This window comes from Anomaloglossus baeobatrachus, unplaced genomic scaffold, assembly GCF_048569485.1.
Source record: "Anomaloglossus baeobatrachus isolate aAnoBae1 unplaced genomic scaffold, aAnoBae1.hap1 Scaffold_66, whole genome shotgun sequence".
NCBI classification, from domain to species: Eukaryota; Metazoa; Chordata; class Amphibia; order Anura; family Aromobatidae; genus Anomaloglossus; species Anomaloglossus baeobatrachus.
Genome location: NW_027445030.1, coordinates 124,713 through 144,607, shown reverse-complemented (window position 1 = coordinate 144,607; position 19,895 = coordinate 124,713). Strand labels below are relative to the sequence as shown.

Here is a 19,895-nt window from a genome sequence, read left to right as displayed (position 1 = left end):
GAAATGGTCTTTTACTTGTCCACATCGGAGGGACCGAGGGATGGCTGCTGTGCTGAGATGGCGTTGAGTACGGTGTCCCTGCACAGTTGCACTTTTGGTCATATCCCAAAATGAGTTGAAAAAGGACAGATGCTGTTGGAAAGGGGAACAGGTGTGTTGGAAAGGGGAAAAAAGTTTTGGTCCGTGGATTTGGTGGTTAAGCAACTGTAACATTTGCTGAAGAAACAACATCTGTTACAGTGGGACTGGCAGATTTGGATAAAGTGGTATATAATCTGTGACCGCTATATAACGAAAATTAATAAGAAAAGAAAGAGAAAGGTATATATCCCCATCACCAGTCAGTGTCCACCGTGCTCCCAGTTGGAAAAGGAGAGGTTGGCAACTTGAAGGTTTGGTGGAGGATACAGAGCTGTGTGGCTATGAAACTAATAGTAGCCTGAACCGAGTTAGACGCCATTCGATCTGGAGACTGTGAGCCCTGTTAGCGTCACAGGGTCCACATGCCCACCCAGCCCAGGAACTCCCTGTTAACAACACAGGGGCCATTGAGTACGCTGACCGTGTGCGTAGGGGCCACACCTGTGGACAGCAGGCGCATCAGCAGCAGCAGGCCTGTTAATGCCACTGGGCTGCACAAGCAGGACTGTTAGGACAGGAGCTGGTCTTAACCGTTCTGCGTTACCAACTGTGGTGGTGGCCTGCATCCACCACCCGATCCCTGCCTACCTCTGGCCTAAAGCCGCAATGGGTTCAACACATGGAGGTGTGCTCTTTCGGAGCATAATAGAAGACTGCGCACCTCCTGGTTGGCTCCAGCCCCTTTTATAACCTGGGTCCGCCCCAAACCAGGGTGAACCACAATGCACCTCCTGGAGACAAAAGTAGAGTGACACGTCATGAGTGGCATAACTAGCGTCCTATTTGGAAACGCAACTTCAATGATGACCTCATGGCTGCCATGACCCAAACACCTCACCAGTCATCGTCTGAGCATCAATAATGCGGTGACAAGTCATAGGTGTGGGCCTCTGCAAGCCATTTGGGAGGACACCTGATGCCCTGTGGTCTATATGGGACCCCCACATCAGGGCCAGGGCCAAAGAGTTCATTACCGGACCTAGTCTCTGATGCAGGAAGTGCCTGAGCATGCTCAGTAGCATGAAATACAGTCTCTGAAAAAAGACTATCAGCTTTAGCATGGTGTCTATGCCCAAAACAGGACTTAGACCCGGCACGGAATGCAAGCACCTGTGCAAAGAGGCTTTTCACACTTAGTGTGGGAGCATGCGCTGTATCCCGAAATGAAAACTTAGCGTCAGGAATGGCACAGTCAGGCTGAGCATACTCACTAGGCGAAACACTGTAATTATGCTGCAGCTGGGGTACATCGGCACACGCATGCGCACTAGCTGCCTCTCCACACTTAGACGTGGAGGGGAAATTTGTCTTGGAGATGCTGTCTATGAAAAGAAGGAAAAGCTAAAGGAAGCCTGACTTTCTATCCCTCCGAATTATGAAATGCAGCAATGAATTCCATGAGTTTGCTATAACATTAGCGTAGCAAAATGTGCATGAGGGTGTGATGTAGAGGTGCTAGAAATAGCTTGTCACCAGTGGGGCACTAATGGAATACAACAGCCAGTTCTATGATGCCACAAAATGGCAGTATTTTGTGCTATCATTATAGCTTATTAAAAACAGAGCACGAGGTTGTCATGCAGAGGTGCTGCACATAGATTTGCAGTAGTGTGAATTGACAAAAGTACAATAGCCACGTTTAGGATACAACTAGGTACAGTGAGTGTTTGCTAGTAAAATTGCTTAGTTTAAAAAAGTTGTAGTGTGCAATGCAGGCAGACGTGCTATGCAAATGTCTTTGCACTAGTGGGACTATAGCAAAGTCCAAAAGCCACGTATAGAATGCCACTAGGTACACTGAGTGTGTGCTAGTATAATGGCTTCGTTATAATTTGTTGGAGTGTGCAACGCAGGCAGATGCGCTCTGCAAATGTCTTGGCACTAGTGGGACTATAGCAAAGTCCAATAGCCACGTATAGGATGCCACTAGGTACACTGTGTGTTTGCTAGTATAATGGATGAGTTTAAAAAAGATAGAGTGTGCAATGCAGGCAGACGTGCTGCAAATAACGTTCCAATACTGTGAATTGACAAAAGTACAATAGCCACGTTTAGGATACAACTAGGTACAGTGAGTGTTTGCTAGTATAATGGCTTCGTTATAATTAGTTGGAGTGTGCAACGCAGGCAGATGCGCTCTGCAAATGTCTTGGCACTAGTGGGACTATAGCAAAGTCCAATAGCCACGTATAGGATGCCACTAGGTACACTGACTGTTTGGTAGTATAATGGCTGAGTTTAAAAAAGTTAGAGTGTGCAATGCAGGCAGACGTGCTGCAAATAACGTTCCAATACTGTGAATTGACAAAAGTACAATAGCCACGTTTAGGATGCCACTAGGTACACTGACTGTTTGCTAGTATAATGGCTGAGTTTAAAAAAGTTAGAGTGTGCAATGCAGGCAGACGTGCTGCAAATAACGTTCCAATACTGTGAATTGACAAAAGTACAATAGCCACGTATAGGATGCCACTAGGTACACTGACTGTTTGCTAGTATAATGGCTGAGTTTAAAAAAGTTAGAGTGTGCAATGCAGGCAGACGTGCTGCAAATAACGTTCCAATACTGTGAATTGACAAAAGTACAATAGCCACGTTTAGGATGCCACTAGGTACACTGACTGTTTGCTAGTATAATGGCTGAGTTTAAAAAAGTTAGAGTGTGCAATGCAGGCAGACGTGCTGCAAATAACGTTCCAATACTGTGAATTGACAAAAGTACAATAGCCACGTTTAGGATGCCACTAGGTACACTGACTGTTTGGTAGTATAATGGCTGAGTTTAAAAAAGTTAGAGTGTGCAATGCAGGCAGACGTGCTGCAAATAACGTTCCAATACTGTGAATTGACAAAAGTATAATAGCCACGTTTAGGATGCCACTAGGTACACTGACTGTTTGGTAGTATAATGGCTGAGTTTAAAAAAGTTAGAGTGTGCAATGCAGGCAGACGTGCTGCAAATAACGTTCCAATACTGTGAATTGACAAAAGTACAATAGCCACGTTTAGGATACAACTAGGTACAGTGAGTGTTTGCTAGTATAATGGCTGAGTTTAAAAAAGTTAGAGTGTGCAATGCAGGCAGACGTGCTGCAAATAACGTTCCAATACTGTGAATTGACAAAAGTACAATAGCCACGTTTAGGATACAACTAGGTACAGTGAGTGTTTGCTAGTATAATGGCTGAGTTTAAAAAAGTTAGAGTGTGCAATGCAGGCAGACGTGCTGCAAATAACGTTCCAATACTGTGAATTGACAAAAGTACAATAGCCACGTTTAGGATGCCACTAGGTACAGTGAGTGTTTGCTAGTATAATGGCTGAGTTTAAAAAAGTTAGAGTGTGCAATGCAGGCAGACGTGCTGCAAATAACGTTCTAATACTGTGAATTGACAAAAGTACAATAGCCACGTTTAGGATGCCACTAGGTACAGTGAGTGTTTGCTAGTATAATGGCTGAGTTTAAAAAAGTTAGAGTGTGCAATGCAGGCAGACGTGCTGCAAATAACGTTCCAATACTGTGAATTGACAAAAGTACAATAGCCACGTTTAGGATGCCACTAGGTACACTGACTGTTTGCTAGTATAATGGCTGAGTTTAAAAAACTTGGAGTGTGCAATGCAGGCAGATGTGCTCTGCAAATGTCTTGGCACTAGTGGGACTATAGCAAAGTCCAATAGCCACGTATAGGATGCCACTAGGTACACTGAGTGTGTGCTAGTATAATGGCTTCGTTATAATTTGTTGGAGTGTGCAACGCAGGCAGATGCGCTCTGCAAATGTCTTGGCACTAGTGGGACTATAGCAAAGTCCAATAGCCACGTATAGGATGCCACTAGGTACACTGAGTGTTTGCTAGTATAATGGCTTCGTTATAATTAGTTGGAGTGTGCAACGCAGGCAGATGCGCTCTGCAAATGTCTTGGCACTAGTGGGACTATAGCAAAGTCCAATAGCCACGTATAGGATGCCACTAGGTACACTGAGTGTTTGCTAGTATAATGGCTGAGTTTAAAAAACTTGGAGTGTGCAATGCAGGCAGATGTGCTCTGCTAATGTCTTTGCACTAGTGGGACTATAGCAAAGTCCAATAGCCACGTATAGGATGCCACTAGGTACACTGAGTGTGTGGTAGTATAATGGCTTAGTTATAATTCGTTGGAGTGTGCAACGCAGGCAGACGTGCTGCAAATGTCTTGGCACTAGTGGGACTATAGCAAAGTCCAATAGCCACGTATAGGATGCCACTAGGTACACTGAGTGTTTGCTAGTATAATGGCTTCGTTATAATTTGTTGGAGTGTGCAACGCAGGCAGATGCGCTCTGCAAATGTCTTGGCCCTAGTGGGACTATAGCAAAGTCCAATAGCCACGTATAGGATGCCACTAGGTACACTGAGTGTTTGCTAGTATAATGGCTGAGTTTAAAAAACTTGGAGTGTGCAATGCAGGCAGATGTGCTCTGCTAATGTCTTTGCACTAGTGGGACTATAGCAAAGTCCAATAGCCACGTATAGGATGCCACTAGGTACACTGAGTGTTTGCTAGTAAAATTGCTTAGTTTAAAAAACTTGGAGTGTGCAATGCAGGCAGATGTGCTCTGCAAATGTCTTTGCACTAGTGGGACTATAGCAAAGTCCAATAGCCACAGATAGGATGCCACTAGGTACACTGAGTGTTTGCTAGTATAATGGCTTACTTAGAATGAGTTGGAGTGTGCAGAGGACAAGAGGGTACAGTGGCAGGATTGTGGTGCTCTGGGTAGAGGAATGGAAGCCTGCCTTTCTATTCCCTCCTAATGGTGAAATGCAGGGAGGAAATCCCTGACCTGGGCTACACAGACGCTGTTGCTGTTTGCAGGACCTGTCACCTATGGCTCTCTGACCCTGCCGGTACGAGCCCTTAAAAGGACTGCTAAAATGTGCTCTCCCTAAGCTGTCTAACGCTGTGTATGCAGCGCATACAGCTGTATCGGCGATAGGACAAAGGACGGATCTGCGACAGTGATGTCTGACACCAAAGACGCAGAAGGCAGATAATGGCGATCGTGAAGAAAATGTCCGGTTTTATAATGCAGGGACATGTGACATGCAGATCCTATCACACATGCCGTTGCTTCTCTGCCTCAAAGTCCACTTAGGTGTGTGTGTGTCTGTGATTGGCTGACATGCTGGCCAGCCCCACAAGACGCGCGCGCTTAGGGAAGGAAGACAAGAAAAAAAAAAAAAAATGGCGATCGCCATTATAGAAACAGCAGTGATCTGAAGGCGCTGTTCACGCACACTATACACTGAAATGTGATAATAGTTTGATTCACAGAGTGACTTACACTATTACAGCAGAAACCAAGCTAAGATTTAGCTGTTTTTTGGCTGCTAGAACCGTTCTCGAACGTTTCTAGAACTATCGAGCTTTTGCAAAAAGCTCGAGTTCTAGTTCGATCTAGAACATGCCCCAAAATCACTCGAGCCTAGAACTGGAGAACCACGAACCACGAACCGCGCTCAACTCTAATCATGACACGTGGGCTATAACACAATGGACCGTGTGACAAAGAAGAAAGGAGAGAAAGAAGAGGAAGAAAATGCAACTACCTGTAACATTACGTGATAGTCACTGGTAAGTATCACTTGACAATTCAAGTGAAAAAGGATTCCTTTATTAAAGGGTTCTCAGTCGCCTCAGGATCATGAAATACTAGGGTAAATGATATGAGAATGGGTAAGAAGCACCACTAAAGGAAATATGAGATGCAGGACATATATCTATAAACCCCTGAACTACATGATAGAAATAAAAAGAAGAAAAAAGAAAAAAAAGAAGAAAGAAGAAGAACACATAGAATGCGGAAAGAGAATGGGTACAACTACCTGAGTTACTGCAGGGAGGCCCCTGGTTGGTATTGTGAGGGTTAGTGGAATTCCTTCACTGAAGGGTTCTCAGTTGCCTCAGGTTCGTGAAAAATGCTATAGACAAATAATGCCCGGAGAAAAGGGGTTCATATACAGCGAATAATGGTAATACAAGGTACATGTGTCACATGTAATAGTATATATATATATATTGTACTAAGCTCTACACCAGAAATAGAAAGTAGTCCCTCTGCCTTCTGTCTAGGTGCCCTGAGTTATGTCCTGTAAACTGTCACAGGGACCCAGACACACATGTGTAGTAGGGGAATATCCCTGCTGAGATGCCAGTGCTAGAGCACTCGTTTGCTGTGGAGTTGAACGCTATGTGAGCAGTTCTTACCTTCAATGAGCAGAAGTCTCTTTTTTCAGATTTCAATATCTCTGTGGGTATCTGGCAGAAATATGGAATACTCTTTACTGCTAAGACCCTGTACACCACTCCCACTAAAGGGGGCTTTACACGCTGCGACATCGCTAATGCGGAGTCGTTGGGGTCACGGAATTTGTGACGCACATCCGGCCGCATTAGCGATGTTGCTGCGTGTGACACCGATGAGCGATTTTGCATCGCTGCAAAAACGTGCAAAATCGCTCATCGGTGACATGGGTCTCCATTCTCGATTATCGTTACTGCAGCAGTAACGATGTAGTTCGTCGCTCCTGCGGCAGCACACATCGCTCCGTGTGACACCGCAGAAACGAGGAACCTCTCCTTACCTGCCTCCCAGCCGCTATGAGGAAGGAAGGAGGTGGGCGGGATGTTCCGGCCACTCATCTCCGCCCCTCCGCTGCTATTGGGCGGTCGCTCAGTGACGTCGCTGTGACGCCGCACGGACCGCCCCCTTAGAAAGGAGGCGGTTCGCCGGTCACAGCGACGTCGCCGGGCAGGTAAGTATGTGTGACGGGTCTGGTCGGTGTTGTGCAGCATGGGCAGCGATTTGCCCGTGTCGCGCAACAGATGGGGGCGGGTATCCACACTAGCGATATCGGGACCGATATCGCAGTGTGTAAAGTAGCCTTTAGTCACATGACCAAGACTGTATCTGTGTCCCTACAACACACTTGAGACAAATGTGTGTGTGAGCCTGCATTGTGGGGTATATATAATATATTATAGAGCTGGGAAGGATCATTCTAAGCAGTGAGCTGTTCCAGTATTTGTAGGAAAATACCCAGTAGAAGCATCAAACACAGCACCAATACCTCCCATCAGTATTCCACCACAGTGCCATGTAACCCATGCCCTACACTCCCATCTACACCAATACTATACAGGCACAAACTAGTATATCTGACTAAAAGCCCCCAAAATATGAAGAACGGCCTATAGTTGAGTGTGGATATAAAATCTATGTGAGCAGAGCTAGAATAGAAATCACTGATCGCATTGAAGTCATTCTGACCATAAATCACCATGATATCAAGGTGAGGAGTTGTGTGTTACTGCTGGGAGGAAAGGGTTAACAGTGGAATATTAAGGTGCATTTCTGTGTGCAGTGTTACTAGTCAATGTAACAATTCAGTATGAGCTGCTCTTGGTGCCGGGGGAGGGAGATGCTCTCCTGAGCAAGATAGATGGGGAATGAACATGATATCTATATAGTGTAAGGCAGGGGGTCTCAAACCAGGTGATCATGTCTGATCAACTGGTTACATTATGTCTGATTACCTTGTCTAACAGTTTTTTCTCCCCTTTCTTTACCTTCCAGGTTCCCATAGTCACGTGAAATATCCCTGTTGCACTTGATTACGGCTCACTATTCACTATAGGATGTCTTATATCTAACATCACACTCTCACCCATCAGCACTCTATAGGTTTGTATAAGGTATGCGCTTACACATCCGGTCCTCCATAGGTATTTCCACTTATGTAACACTATCCCTATGATCACTCATAACTCATACCCTTGTAGTCAATTACAGCCTCCTCTCTCCCCCCTCCCCTTCTCCCTTTCCATCTATAATTTTGCCAGTACAATATTAGTTTACATTAGGCACACACTCACATATTCCTTTCCTTAGTGATTTATTGTAATTCACATTCACATACAATTCTCTATGCCTGCCCCATTACTACATTCATACCTACTTGACCCTATCCTGATACCCCTTGTCTCACCTTGTTGGTCCCTACACCTGTTATCATGTCCTTTCCTGTGTCTGTCTTGTCACACAACACATTTTAGCATATAACTTGTGCTCCTTATTACCTGTCCTGCCTATTAGAATTATGTCCATTATGTCCATGCATGGCCCAATGAATCAAGTCTGTACTTCATATTCATGGTTTAAGCCTTTGGGTTCCAATGTGCCCAGAGTATATATCCAGAAAGATTCCCTTTCTTTGAGCTTCCTAATTCTATTGCCTCCTCTGCGTATGGCTTGGACATGTCCGATGACTTGGAATCTTAATTGGATCACTGTGTGATTATGCGTCACAAAATGGTGTGGGACTGGTAATAGAATCTGCTTACAATGTATTGTTGACTTGTGTTTAGCTCAAAGAAAGAGAATCTTTCTGGATATGTACTCTGGGCACATTAGAACCCAAGGGCTTAAACCGTGAATATGAAGTAAAGACTTGATTCATTGGGCCGTGCACCATGTCACCAAGTGTCCAATTGCATTGTCCAATGGCTCACAATGGTTATGCGTTTTCATTGGATGGATAATCGAAGCCATGTTTTTTTCCTTTCTGTTGGGTTTGTTGTGTGAGTAGCCTATAGGATTAAGTTGGTTACCGCAGGCAGTGGATTTAACTTCCTGTCTTTGGTCCAGTGGTAGATGGATTGTCTGGTCTATGAGCTGTTATTGGTTTGAATGCAGGTGAATGCCCATGGGCTGCTTATGACTGTGTAAAATAGTATTGATTCATGATGGATTTCAGACTACATGTAGATATCTTCAGTCTTTCTATCCACATCATTTAAATGAACATTATCCATGCAGCTTGAAATTCATCCAATAAGAGAAGCAACCTTGTACAACCAATCTGATAAGGGCACAGTATATCCTAAGGGAAGGTTATGGCTATAAAAGGGGACTTCTTGGAGTCACCAGGTTGTTGATGGATGTTGCATGATCTAGTCTAAGCTCTTAGGAGCTGGCTAGGGGATCAGAACCAGGATGCCTTGTGGACTCGGTCTAGGGACTTTGGCTTCAACTTTGTGCTTGGTACAGATCCGCTCACCGGTTCAGTTCCCCTCGGGTCACCGCCCGTCCCCGGTCCTACGGTTCAGCTGACTTGTACCACCTCCTGCAGACGGCCACCACCGTCTGCCGACCTTGCTGACAGTGCCTGGGCTCCTACCCAGACACTAACAGTTTCTGTCCTCTCACTTTCCACTACAAAACTAAACTAACTGCTTTTTCCCGCCTCCAGGCCTGTGAACTCCTCGGTGGGTGGGGCCAACCGCCTGGCTCCGCCCCACCTGGTGTGGACATCAGACCCTGGAGGAGGCAACAAGGATTTTGTGTGACTGATGTAGACTATCCAGGGGAGGGGGTGTGTGTGATTTTGTGTTTGTGACTACCTGGCTAGTCCAGGGCGTCACACATGCTATGCACTTGGAAGAAAGCTGTGAGAATTTAGACTTTATTCTCAAGAAACTTAACTACAAGGAGCATGGATGGTCAATATGTGGTGGTCTAAAAATGTTCTCATTGCTTCTTGGGCAGCAAGGAGGATATATTAAATACCCATGCTGTTCTGCCTCATGGCAGCCTGCTAATAGTCATTCATTGAAATTTCTGTTACAACCCCTAGAGGTCATTGTTATTCTTTTGAATTGCTGAGTTTCCCTTTAAGCTAAATGTATTCTGGGTAAGGAATGCCTCCCTGAGCTGAGAAGAAGCCTGCAGCCATTTTCTCTTTGGATTTGTCAGGAAAGGACATGCCGACTTACCTCTCTGTACATTCACCCCTGCCTAGTGTAATCCGGTGAGCAAAGCAAATTACATGTGTTAGTGATAGAATCCTAGATGGAAGAGTGTAGTAAATGCATTGTACATTGTACTTCTACACCTTTAGTGTCATCCCTGTCTTGTTTGTCTAGATAGGATTTCTATGTATTGCAGATGCAGTGACCTTTCACCTACATTCTCGTAAGAACTGCATCTCATGTACTGTTATGCTATGTTAACTCTGTATTAACACTGTACTGACTGTAATCATTTTCTTGTTATAGTTTTTACCCGTATAAAACAGTATCTTGGATATACCGTATTCTGTCTTCAACTGCATCTTGGATATTCCTATATTCACTGTATATTCCATGTATACTGCAATCAAGTTCACGTTACCAGCTAATAAATCAAGGCTATTGAACTCCACAGTCTGTTTATTTGAAATGTGAACTAGGGTTTATCTGTATGCTAGAGATTCACAGCATTACGTAAAAGAAGGCAGAACACATGCTTTTTGTGTGAATTGGAAAGCCAGGTTAGGACTCTTCACTGGAGCAAAAAAAATTGGCCAACAAGAACATCTTTGTAACCGGGACTCAAGAACATTGTTGCATAAAGCTTAGTTGATCCCACCTAAAGTTCTCTTGCCACCACTCCACTGTAAGCTTGGACTGATGAAGCTGTTTGTGAAAGCGCTACTGAAAGAAGGAGAGATGTTTAAGTACCTGTGTACCAAGTTTCAGGGACTGTCAGAATCAAGTCTGAAGGAAGGTGTGATGCCCTGACAAAACCAGGTAGTTACAGATAGGCCCCCGCACAACACCTTTCCTCACTTAGGAAACACACAGCCGACCTGAAACCCTAGTCACCTAGGACCCTGAAGCCAGGACCGAAACCAGCGGCCTAGCTAATTAAATGATTGAGGGCAGGATTATAGGTCCTATCCCACCTAAAGTCCCTCAAAGAAGACAACAGCCCACTGATAGGGATAAGGCCACCGCCAGGGCCCTTAGATCCCACGGGCCAGCGCCTGCGGGCACGGCTCCTTAGGCCATATCCAGCCGGGAGCGGACTCCTGAGTTCCAGACCAGGCAGTCCACCATACACAAAAACAAGTGCAGAGTAAAGGACAGCGACCACCAGCCTGGGTGGGGGACCTGAATGCAACCGGCCGGGGCGGCAGGCCACCAGCACCTTTGGTTTACCGAAAGACTCGTGTGATTCATTTACTGTGAGTAACCAAACATCCCCCTGCTTGCTCAGGCGCGCCGGCCCTTGCCATCACCATACCCTGCACAAAGACACTGGGCCCCGGGGCAATCATCCCTACACACGGAGGGGTTAACATCCAGCTGCCACTACATCTCTCCCGGGTATCCCATAACGGCAGCGGTGGTGTCCCACCTCACCACACACCGTTGGTGGCGTCACAAACTTAATACGGCCTAGCCCATACATCTACATTCCTCCTTTTATTCGACATGTCCGCGAGACCCCCGGGTCGAGCCACTCTCTTAGAAGGTCTGGATCCGACCAACGGCGGCTGCTGGCACAGGGGCAGCACAAAAGCATTTTTGTGGGTTCGGATATTCAGAAACCCATGAATGAAGGATGACGTGTTTTAAACAATAATGAAAACTGTTGAAAAAAGGGCTTGGGACTCTTTGAAAGAAGCAATAAATACGTTTCTAGGTAACAACAAAGAATCAAAATTTAAGTCCATCGTGGAGAACATGCTGAAACGTTTCAAAGCCTTGGGTTGTCTAATGAATTTGAAGTTACATTTTTTACATTCCTATTTGGACTACTTGTCTGAAAACCTTGGTGCTGGTGGGAAGAACAAGAAGGTTTTCATCGGAATATCAAGGAGATGGAACGACGATACCAAAGTAAATGAAACGTGAACATGATTGCCGGATGCTTCACAGAGAAGATCCACAGGCCTTCTATAAGAGAAAAGGGGGATCTAGAGAAAAGGAAAAAGTGCAAGAATAAATTTCTAATAAAGTTGCAGAATGACTGTACAATAAATAAATGTATTTTATATATAAAATTGTGAATATTTTTGGTTACAATAAGTATTTTTCTTGTTCATGTCACTTGTATGTAACTTCACACATGGATTGTACAAAATCAATATTTGATGGTTAAAAAAAAATATTTATTTTTTTTTTAAATCAGGACATTAGAAAACATAATAATCAGTCACTGGATTTGAAGTTTCATAAACCAAAATTTTACATAGCTGTGTAATTTGTCGGGCACCCACCGACAATAGAATAGCGCCAGATTTAGGAAGCTGGCTGAGGTCTGCAAAGTCTGTAGCCAGGTGACAAAATTGTCCAACCTGGGTTTCTTCCTTAAGTAGTCTCTGGTATGATGATATGGTATAATCCTGGCAGCCGGAGTCGAAATCCCTAGATTGCGGTTATGATCTCCAATCGGAATTGGAGCCCCTAGATTGAAGCCATGTAGCCAAGTGATCCTCTAGTTGAAGCCAAAGTCCCTAGACCGAGTCCACAAGGCATCCTGGTTCTGATCCCCTAGCCAGCTCCTAAGAGCTTAGACTAGATCATGCAACATCCATCAACAACCTGGTGACTCCAAGAAGTCCCCTTTTATAGCCATAACCTTCCCTTAGGATATACTGTGCCCTTATCAGATTGGTTGTACAAGGTTGCTTCTCTTATTGGATGAATTTCAAGCTGCATGGATAATGTTCATTTAAATGATGTGGATAGAAAGACTGAAGATATCTACATGTAGTCTGAAATCCATCATGAATCAATACTATTTTACACAGTCATAAGCAGCCCATGGGCATTCACCTGCATTCAAACCAATAACAGCTCATAGACCAGACAATCCATCTACCACTGGACCAAAGACAGGAAGTTAAATCCACTGCCTGCGGTAACCAACTTAATCCTATAGGCTACTCACACAACAAACCCAACAGAAAGGAAAAAAACATGGCTTCGATTATCCATCCAATGAAAACGCATAACCATTGTGAGCCATTGGACAATGCAATTGGACACTTGGTGACATGGTGCACGGCCCAATGAATCAAGTCTTTACTTCATATTCACGGTTTAAGCCCTTGGGTTCTAATGTGCCCAGAGTACATATCCAGAAAGATTCTCTTTCTTTGAGCTAAACACAAGTCAACAATACATTGTAAGCAGATTCTATTACCAGTCCCACACCATTTTGTGACGCATAATCACACAGTGATCCAATTAAGATTCCAAGTCATCGGACATGTCCAAGCCATACGCAGAGGAGGCAATAGAATTAGGAAGCTCAAAGAAAGGGAATCTTTCTGGATATATACTCTGGGCACATTGGAACCCAAAGGCTTAAACCATGAATATGAAGTACAGACTTGATTCATTGGGCCATGCATGGACATAATGGACATAATTCTAATAGGCAGGACAGGTAATAAGGAGCACAAGTTATATGCTAAAATGTGTTGTGTGACAAGACAGACACAGGAAAGGACATGATAACAGGTGTAGGGACCAACAAGGTGAGACAAGGGGTATCAGGATAGGGTCAAGTAGGTATGAATGTAGTAATGGGGCAGGCATAGAGAATTGTATGTGAATGTGAATTACAATAAATCACTAAGGAAAGGAATATGTGAGTGTGTGCCTAATGTAAACTAATATTGTACTGGCAAAATTATAGATGGAAAGGGAGAAGGGGAGGGGGGAGAGAGGAGGCTGTAATTGACTACAAGGGTATGAGTTATGAGTGATCATAGGGATAGTGTTACATAAGTGGAAATACCTATGGAGGACCGGATGTGTAAGCGCATACCTTATACAAACCTATAGAGTGCTGATGGGTGAGAGTGTGATGTTAGATATAAGACATCCTATAGTGAATAGTGAGCCGTAATCAAGTGCAACAGGGATATTTCACGTGACTATGGGAACCTGGAAGGTAAAGAAAGGGGAGAAAAAACTGTTAGACAAGGTAATCAGACATAATGTAACCAGTTGATCAGACATGATCACCTGGTTTGAGACCCCCTGCCTTACACTATATAGATATCATGTTCATTCCCCATCTATCTTGCTCAGGAGAGCATCTCCCTCCCCCGGCACCAAGAGCAGCTCATACTGAATTGTTACATTGACTAGTAACACTGCACACAGAAATGCACCTTAATATTCCACTGTTAACCCTTTCCTCCCAGCAGTAACACACAACTCCTCACCTTGATATCATGGTGGTTTATGGTCAGAATGACTTCAATGCGATCAGTGATTTCTATTCTAGCTCTGCTCACATAGATTTTATATCCACACTCAACTATAGGCCGTTCTTCATATTTTGGGGGCTTTTAGTCAGATATACTAGTTTGTGCCTGTATAGTATTGGTGTAGATGGGAGTGTAGGGCATGGGTTACATGGCACTGTGGTGGAATACTGATGGGAGGTATTGGTGCTGTGTTTGATGCTTCTACTGGGTATTTTCCTACAAATACTGGAACAGCTCACTGCTTAGAATGATCCTTCCCAGCTCTATAATATATTATATATACCCCACAATGCAGGCTCACACACACATTTGTCTCAAGTGTGTTGTAGGGACACAGATACAGTCTTGGTCATGTGACTAAAGGCTACTTTACACACTGCGATATCGGTCCCGATATCGCTAGTGTGGGTACCCGCCCCCATCTGTTGCGCGACACGGGCAAATCGCTGCCCATGCCGCACAAACACCGACCAGACCCGTCACACATACTTACCTGCCCGGCGACGTCGCTGTGTCCGGCGAACCGCCTCCTTTCTAAGGGGGCGGTCCGTGCGGCGTCACAGCGACGTCACTGAGCGACCGCCCAATAGCAGCGGAGGGGCGGAGATGAGTGGCCGGAACATCCCGCCCACCTCCTTCCTTCCTCATAGCGGCTGGGAGGCAGGTAAGGAGAGGTTCCTAGTTTCTGCGGTGTCACACGGAGCGATGTGTGCTACCGCAGGAGTGACGAACTACATCGTTACTGCTGCAGTAACGATAATCGAGAATGGAGACCCATGTCACCGATGAGCGATTTTGCACGTTTTTGCAACGATGCAAAATCGCTCATCGGTATCACACGCAGCAACATCGCTAATGCGGCCGGATGTGCGTCACAAATTCCGTGACCCCAACGACTCCGCATTAGCGATGTCGCAGCGTGTAAAGCCCCCTTTAGTGGGAGTGGTGTACAGGGTCTTAGCAGTAAAGAGTATTCCATATTTCTGCCAGATACCCACAGAGATATTGAAATCTGAAAAAAGAGACTTCTGCTCATTGAAGGTAAGAACTGCTCACATAGCGTTCAACTCCACAGCAAACGAGTGCTCTAGCACTGGCATCTCAGCAGGGATATTCCCCTACTACACATGTGTGTCTAGGTCACTGTGACAGTTTACAGGACATAACTCAGGGCACCTAGACAGAAGGCAGAGGGACTACTTTCTATTTCTGGTGTAGAGCTTAGTACAATATATATATATTTATACTATTACATGGGACACATGTACCTTGTATTACCATTATTCGCTGTATATGAACCCCTTTTCTCCGGGCATTATTTGTCTATAGCATTTTTCACGAACCTGAGGCAACTGAGAACCCTTCAGTGAAGGAATTCCACTAACCCTCACAATACCTACCAGGGGCCTCCCTGCAGTAACTCAGGTAGTTGTACCCATTCTCTTTCCGCATTCTATGTGTTCTTCTTCTTTCTTCTTTTTTTTCTTTTTTCTTCTTTTTATTTCTATCATGTAGTTCAGGGGTTTATAGATATATGTCCTGCATCTCATATTTCCTTTAGTGGTGCTTCTTACCCATTCTCATATCATTTACCCTAGTATTTCATGATCCTGAGGCGACTGAGAACCCTTTAATAAAGGAATCCTTTTTCACCTGAATTGTCAAGTGATACTTACCAGTGACTATCACGTAATGTTACAGGTAGTTCCATTTTCTTCCTCTTCTTTCTCTCCTTTCTTCTTTGTCACACGGTCCATTGTGTTATAGCCCACGTGTCATGATAACACTTGTACCATCTTTTCATTTAGATTCCACCTACAATTATTTACCGATTCCAGTTCTGGAATAGGCTTTCATCATCTACTCACTAGAATTCTCAAGTTCATAAGGTACTGAGACATATACATGTTCACACCATTATAAAGAACAAAGTATAAACATTGAGGTTTTTCTCACACCCATGTTCCTGTGTTCTTTGATATGATATGTGTTCATTTCCTTCACTATATAGGATTGCAAGTTTTCCATTTGTACCTTAATGGCAATGACGCTATACAATTGAACACATATCATCCTGTTATCCATATAGGTGTGTATTTACCTGCTTGACTATTTTTGGTTGTTTGATCCAGAATGTTTCTCCAGATAGGTCATGTGGAAATTTTCTTTCCTCAGTACAAATGTTTTCACTATGGCTTTGGAAAATTTTTTTGTATGTGCATCATGGTCATTTGACCCATTGTACTCTCAAGTAGCAATATATTGTACTGTTATGTTGTACTATGTACTAATTACGTGTTTATATGGTTTTGTAACCCTTTATGATCTTAGATAACTTTATCCTTGATAAAGACCTAAAAACAAGTTCGAAACGTTGGATGAATTATCCTTTTGCACAAATAAAGAATTTTCAGCATTCTAAGAGTTCTTTTCTTACGTTATTGATCACTATAGTGTGCCAGAGCTATTTCTATTGAATTAACTCTTATTTTTTCTGAGCACCTGCTATATACACAGTGAGCCAGACATATTCAATTTTCATTCAGAAGGCAGAGGGAAGCCTTAGCAGCTGAGCCTATATCTTGGCTTGTGAGCATTAGAACAGGCCGGCGATTACAGGGTAACATGAAAAATGTCCAGCTTGCATTATGACTAGAACATGACAATATCCTTTTAAGTACTAACCTATGATGCGTTCCTAAGCAGTTGATGTTATATGTTCTACATTTCATTTTCTGCATACTTTACAAGTAGTAGAATTTGCTTTGATATAGGCAACTGGATTTTCACAATGAAAAGGCAAAGGATAACGCCCGAAAAAGACGCCATACATTATGTCAGTGCCATCACTGACAAACCTGGATTGACCATGAAATACATCAATCCCCTTAAAGGTGAGTTAAAACAAGTTTTAACTAAATTGCCTTAATATTGTCATGCATTAGAATGACTGTCTTAGGTAATGATAAATATTTTCTACAGGAAGAGGAGTGTTTGCTGAAACTGAAATCGAAAAAGGGAGTTTTGTTGCAGAATATCGAGGTGAGCTCACGTATGCACTTACGATGGTAGACAACTACTCGAGATTTATGGTTGTGGTACAAGTCAAAGATCTAATGGCCCATACTGCAGCGAAGGTCTTCCAAGCACACTTATGCAGACCTCATGGCTACTCAGAGAGAGTCCTCACAGATCAAGGCACTGCCTTTGAAGCGGAAATCTTCAAGGACTTCTGCAGCTTTTACCGATGCAGGAAGATGCGTACTACACCCTACCATGCTCAAACCAATGGTTATCAACCTGCTCAGGACTTTACCCCATATTCCAGATGTGGCCTTACAAGTGATTTATAGAGGGGTAACAATACGTTGGGATCATCGGATCTAATCTCCCTTTTTATACACCCTAAAATCTTGTTTGCGTTAGAATAAACAATAACATCATAAAGGTATAGCAGTACCGTTTCAAAGTTTCGGTGTCCCAAGCAGCATTCCATCAGCCTCTGGAAGGTTCCTGGCAAATTGCACAGCTCGAAGGGCATGCTTTTGAACTCGCAGAGACCCATCGGGGTGGCAAAGGCGGTCTTCTTCCGGTCTGCCTCAGCAACGGACACTTGCCAATAGTGACTAGTGAGATCAAGGGTAGAAAAATAATTTGCAGTTGTCAATGCAGCTAGCTATTCCTCAATACAGGGGAGTGGTGCTGTCCTTCTTCTTTAACAGGACCAACGGAGCTGCCCAGAGGCTACAACTGTCACGGATAACCCCAGCCTCCTTCATGTTGCTCAACATGTCCTTGGTACACTGGTAATGTGCAGGTAGATTTGGCTTATATCTCTCTTTGATGGGTGGGTGTGCACTTGTGGGGATGTAGTGTTTGACCCCTTTTATTTTTCAAAAGTCTAGCGGATGTTTGCTGAAGACTTGCTCGTATTCTTGCACTAGCCTGTAGACCCCCTTCTTGTGATGTGAAGGTGTGGAGTCAGTGCCTACGTGTAATTCCTTACACCACTCCTCTGGCTGACTTGGTGAGCTGTCACTGAATGGGTGGGCTGAAGCAATGGTGGATGCTGCTGTTTGGATAGCATGTGTATCTACTGAGAACAGCTTATCAATGGTGGCAAATCGGAGCAGCTTAATCTTTTGCTCTCCGCAGTTCAACACTCTCATGGGCACTCTTCCCTTCCATATTAATGAATAAAACTATGATGTAAATAGCATATAGATACCCCACAAATGCAGATAAAAGTAGGTTATGGGAAAAGGGGGAAGAGAGAAACAGGAAAATAGTGGAATAAAGTATAACTTCCAGGTGGGAGAGGAAATGGCAGCACAGCCAGTGGAGGTGAAGCAAGGGGAGCCTGCAACTAAAGAGTTGAGAGCGTTATCACATGGTGACTGAGCCTGATTGTAACGGGAGCATAGAGGTGCCGATCCTGTCTTACCTGCGTTGGTGTAGAAGTGGGTGTCCTGTGGTGGAGTCAGCTATGTGCAGTGGTGGCCGTGGGTTCTTTTATGTGCGACCGTAGTAATAGCTGTGCCCACTTCCTGTATGGGAGTGGAATGCAGTGAGGCTAATGGAACGCACGCCTGCGCATTTGTGTTTAACGTCGCGCATGTGCAGAACGGAGAAAAGGCTGCGCTCACTTCCTAATGAAAGGGAGTGAGACGCAGCTGGGAAGGGAAGGGAAAAGATTAGGGTTTGGGGATGATGAAAGGGCTTTCTACGGGCAAGGATGGCAAAGGGTGGCAGTGACGGAAAGTCAGGCAGATGGTCCTGTCCTGTCCTGTCCGTCCGTCTTTTTGTATCATGAATTGGAAAGACTGCAAGGGGGAGGGGAGGTGCTTGTGCCCAAAAGGAGGAGTTATTCAGATTCATTGCAGTGGGCGGCGGCTGCAAAAAGTACCATTCTCCTTGTTTTTGCTCTGCAAAACAGCCTTTTCAAGGGTTTGGCTTGGGTGACAAAATGTCTTCTGTAGGCGTGGGTTTGTCTCCCTCTCCCTAAGATGTGTCCGGTATAGGCCAGGGTGCCACTCAAGGCCGTAACCAATTCGGGTTATAGCTTCTCGGCCTTTTGGCTAAGATCAAGTGTAGTTTCGGAGGACGCTACCTTGGTCGGTACTGGAAGGTGCCTGGGATTGCACGTCTGCCGGCCTTGAGGGAGTGTGTGCGCCTTCTGGTGACACATAGCCCTCTTGTGCCTGGACGGTTCCCAGGCAACGGGAGGCGATCACCTTTGTTATTTTGAAGTCCTACTGATAAACAGAAAAAAAAAAAATTAAATCTGTTCTTATCAGTTTAATATCTGATACGTCCCCTCTCTAGGGACCATATATTAAATGGATTTTTAGAACAAGGAGATGGAAAAAATCTTGCTCTGTCCACTCCACGCATTGACCTGGTATTGCAGTACCTCCAGGACCGGTGCACCCCTTCTTAACCGAGTTTCCAAAAGCAGAACTCAATTCACCTGATTCAAATGAGCCTCATTAGTGAATTGAAAGAAAGCAAAAACTTTATATGCACCTCAATTTGGCCAATTCACTTTTCACACTTTCACCCTTTTTTTTTATCTTTCACACCTTTTACTTGCTTTATTGATGCAAAAGCTGTGCCAAATAGCAAACTCATCTCCACTCAACTTGACCAACTCTGCTA

General features: G+C 44.3%; 1 pseudogene; it reads left to right on the top strand.

Annotated features, from left to right (window-relative positions):
- The first annotated feature begins 19,466 nt into the window (after positions 1 to 19,466).
- On the top strand, positions 19,467 to 19,672 carry LOC142286501 (U2 spliceosomal RNA; annotated as a pseudogene).
- Positions 19,673 to 19,895: the final 223 nt, after the last annotated feature.